The sequence below is a fragment of the Poromitra crassiceps genome, assembly GCF_964638095.1.
Source record: "Poromitra crassiceps genome assembly, chromosome: 17".
NCBI classification, from domain to species: Eukaryota; Metazoa; Chordata; class Actinopteri; order Beryciformes; family Melamphaidae; genus Poromitra; species Poromitra crassiceps.
The window spans coordinates 874,745-879,744 of NC_139635.1; positions in this window are offsets into that span (position 1 = coordinate 874,745).

The window sequence follows — 5,000 nt, forward strand, 5'->3', positions numbered from 1 at the left end:
ATATATATATATATATATATTTAAGCAATATAGCATGAGAGCCAGTGTGTTGTGGCAAATATATCCCGCTGATAAGCTGTTATAACTGCTTATCAGCGGGATATATGCCACAACACACGCAGCTCGAGTGCTATATTGCTTTTATAAAACGATTTCCAAGTATGATAATATAATAATAATAGTAATACTATAAGTCCAACTGCCATGGCATTCTGGTAGAGTCAGTTGAAACACTACTGTAAGGCGGGACCGCAAGAACGTGCGGGTGATTTGATTGGATCGTTCTGGAGACTGAAGTTGACATTGGCCAATCCTGGCGCTTGCTGAGAAGCTGAGAGCTTTCTGGAAAGCCCGACACCAACTAACGTTACGGGGTTAAATGCGGGGTTAAATGCGGGGTTAACAGCCTTTTTTTTGCAAAGAAGACATTAGCCCGCGTCTATTCTTGTACAAAACATAATTTTCTGCGAAGTATTAGTAAAGTTATAAGCGAAGATCGATTCACAAGGATCTGACAGCTGTCTCCGCCATTTGTTTTTTCTTGCCTTTTAGTAAGAGAGTTGCCATGGCAACTCATAACCCATGGCCATGGGTTATAGAGAGGTCCAGGGATGACGTATTTTTGTAGGCTGAATGCGGAAGTCCCGAACTTCCTGGTTCTTCACTGTTTCTGTCTATGGGATTTTTGAATGGGTTTTTGGCGTGATGCTTCAAATAATGTCTGTGGGCAACGCAAGTTTAATCAAACGCGAACCAAGGTTCAGCGGGATAATCTTCACACATGAGGACCACTTTCATGAGTTTTGTTGCATAAATGCGAGCCCTAGAAGTAAAATGCTCGAGCTAAGCTAATCCCGAACTACACACTGTCGCATAGGCTTCACGTCATGTCAGCAGTCAACCTGGACTGTTGTTGATGTGTGCACTGATTACCTCGGGCTGAACGGGGCTGAACCAGGTGAGGGAAAGAGAATTTCCGTGTTCGTCGTTTGAAGTGGTGACGTTATTGACGTATATATCCCCATCGACTCAAAAGTGTAGTCTCATTTAGCCGTTTGCTAGCTAGCCGCCCGTTTAACGGCATGTAAAAGCTTCAAAACTCATAAAAGTGGTATTCATGTGTGAAGATGATGTTACTAAACACTGGTTCGCGTTTGATTAAGCCAGCGTTGCCCAGAGAGATTATTAGAAGCATCGCGCCAAAAACCCATTCAAAACTCCCATAGGCGAAAACTGTGAAGAACCAGCGCTGTTAGCATCGATGATTTCCGGACTCGTTACTGGACCTCTCTATTGGAGTGGGTTACGGGATTTATACGATGGCTGTGAACCAATCAGATTGCTTGATTTGAGAGAGCCGTTTTATAAATGTATATACCGTAAAACTGCCAATAAGAGCCCGGGCGCTTATTATGCTAAATCAACTTGGACCCCAGGCGGTAAAAGGAAGACAGGCGGCAATTAGAGTCAGGCGGTTATTTTCATTTTGACATAATTGAGCCAGGCGATTATTATTTTTTGAACAGAAATGCCTCCTCTCAAAAAAGGAAAGTATCAAATTGCTTATTTAAACCAGTGAGATAGTACTTAGTACAGCGTTTCTCAACTGGTGGGTCGCGACCCAAAGGTGGGTCGCGGGGCCGTTTTGATTGGGTCGCGGACATTGGCCAAAAAAAAAAAAAAATCCCCCCCCCCCCCCCCCCCATTTGAGTTCAATTCAGATTATTGAAACTGGATTAGCCTGACCAGTTTTACTTGTTTAACAAGCTGAAGCATATGCTTTGCCTGTGATTCAAGAGAAGTCTGCCTTTTCATTTCATATTTAATTTTAGTTCAATTCAGATGATTGAAACTGGATTAGCAAGGCCCCAGTTTAATTAAAAGTTATGACCAGTTTAACTAAAAAGGGTTAGGGTTAGGGTTAGGGTTACTGGTGACGCGTCCCAGCGCATGCTGAAGTATGTTTAATGTAACTATATAGCTCTGGGTTCTCTGACCAGTGACAACTAGGAATAGACTAGGTGACAACCAGGTATAGATTGGTGACAAACTGGAGAGACAGTTGACGGTCGGGGAGACGGCAACCCGGTACGGGATGGGTTAGCACCCCAGACTGGTTATCTCGTGAGGGAGAAATCCACAAACGCTACGGATTAGTCTCCCGAAAATCTGTGTAAACATCGGCGCGGCCTGGGGTCCTCCAGGCTAGAGCGAGGTGCTCGGCGCAGCCGGATGACGTGCAGTACACAGGCCTTCTTGAGGCATCTTTTCCACTGGATGCCTGACAACCAGGCATATAGCTGGATGCCTGTGTTGCTGGGAGGGCCTGGTAAGACGAAGGAGGAGAGCGGCTGGGAGACAACCCACAATGGCTTAGCCTCCATGCACCGAAGGGTCTTTCAATGCTGCGGCGTAGCACTAGCTTTATTGCAGCGGATTGGGCGTGATCAACCCTTCTGCGGGCAACGTTGCAGATAGAGTAGGAGGGCTGATCCGTGTGCGGCTGCTTCTGGGATGCGGGTCGGGGGCTTAATCGGCCTCGGCTGGGTCAACTGGGCGAGGGTGTATGATGTTGAACTGACCCGAAACACCTTACGACCCCAGTCAACATCACTGATGACGCGTCCCAGCGCATGCTGAAGTATGTTTAATGTAACTAAAAAGCATAAAGCCTATGTGATTCCTTTTTTATTTCATATTAGTTCAATTCAGACTATTGAAACTGGATTAGCATGACCAGGTTAACTTGTTTTATTATTATTATTATTATTATTATTACCTTTATTATTATTATTATTATTAACTTGTTTAAAAACATATAGGCATGTAATTCAAGATAAGTCTGCCTTTTATTTCATATTTCATACAGTTCAAATAAGACTTTCTGAGCATGACCAGTTTGACTTGTTTAAATTTAAAAACATATAGGCCTGTCATTCTGCCTTATTTCAATTGTTTTTTTTAGCCTTAGTTGCACTTCTGTTGCACTTTTTTGTTCATTTGAGGTTTATAACAGTGCATGAAGGCATTGTGTATTAAATTAATGTGTTATTTTTTGTGCAATAAATTTGAGTGGTTTAAAGAAAAATCTGAAATTTGGGTCGCGACTTCATGACAAGGAAAATAGTGGGTCCTGAGGCTACACCAGTTGAGAACCACTCACTTAGTACACACAAGAGCAGGGGTGGCCAAACTACAGCCCGCGGGCCAACTGCGGCCCGCTGCCCGTTTTTAAGTGGCCCGCCATGAATTTAGAAAAAATAAATGTATTATTTTTTTTTATTATTATTATTTTTTGCTAATAACGTTTTTCCGTTTTTCTGTTTCAAAGTTTAAAACGGAAAACGAAAACGAAAAGGGGGAAAAAACGGAAAAACAAAAACATTAAGAAAAAGAAACTGAAAAACAAAAACAAAAAAACGGATTCCCCCCCATTTCGTTTTTTCAATTTAAAACCATTGAAAATGGGTTATACTTGGGCACCCTGACATGGTCTATTTATAAAAAAAAGAAAAAGAATTAATGTTTAATACTAATGTTATTTAAATTATCTCTGTCTTAACCTGTTGGCACAGGAAAAGAAAATGTGATAACATACAGAAATACCCATTGTAATAGGTGAGTGCATCAATAAACTATGTGTCATATACGGTATTTATTTAGGTAGAAATTCAATTTTTGATGGCACAAGGGTTTTCTGGTCCAATTTTTTTGCCGCGAAAACTGCCGCGCTTAATATTGTTTGGCCCACGACTCCTTATATTTTTCTGTATGCGGCCCACAACCAAAAAAGTTTGGCCACCCCTGCACAAGAGGGTAGGTACAGGCAGTTTTGAACATGCCTAGTATTGTACAACGGACTGGAATGAACAAAAAATGATAGCCTTCATCTTCATCGTCATCATCATCATTATTATCATCATTCAACGTTACGGTATCAGTTCATTGCTCTCCTCTTCTCCCTCTGCCAAACAGCCATACCATTTTAACACATTGACTGCCAGCCGTTTTTTTTTGCTGTAGGTAGCTTCTGCCAAGCCGTTTTTTGAGGATTCTGGCTCATTTTACAAGAGCCGAGGATTCTTTTCTGCTTGGAGTTTGTGAACATACAATATCTCAAAAGTACTAATAGAATGTGTACTTTCTCTGTCTAAAAGAGTTAGTTTGTAGAGTTAGTAGTTATGTAAGCATTAGCAATTGAATACAGCATGGTTTTAGCGTCAGAAAAAATATTCAGAGATAAACGGCTTTTTGTGAAATTCGATCACTTTAACCATTCATTTTTGGCATCAGTAAGACCTAAACAATAGTTTTGAACAGTAATTTCCTCCATAACAGCAGGAAACTCCCCTCTGCTCAACTCCTCCCTCCGTGGGCGTTCTTCTTGGCTGCAGCGCCGTGTCACAAGCACTTTCCTACCTGTGCAAATGCACTTTCTCATACTCTCGACCTCTCAAATAAATTTCTGAATAGAAATTAAATTACTCTAAATTAGAGCGAAAAAGAAACAAAAAAGAATGGGTTGAAAATCCCATTCTAAAAGCCTTTTATGGCTGTTTCCAATTTACAAAATAGCCTGCTGCACCACAAGCGTGTCACCAGTCTCACTGCCCCGCTGCCGCTGTGCGGCTGTGCCTGGCTGTGCCTGTCTGCGTGGCCGCTCCCCGAGGAAGCCCGGCTGGACTCGCCCGCCTCCCGGAGCCCTGGCCGAGAGCTCCGATGAAGCCCCTGCGACTCTGGTCATATTTACGCTGCGTGCCTCAAAGTGTGCTCCATCCGCAATCCACCATGCACGTTTGCAATCCCGCACCGCCAGCAATCAGCGCGGAAACGAAAGCGCCTCCGCCAATCCATTTTCATGAGAATGGAAATGGATCACACTGCTTTTTGCTTGCCTTCCTACTTCCTTGTCGCCACTTAGTGGGTCGGTGGAATGGGTTGTACACGTTGTACACGTCCAATACTTATATAAGAGACGTAAAAGGGTTAGATCAACGTCC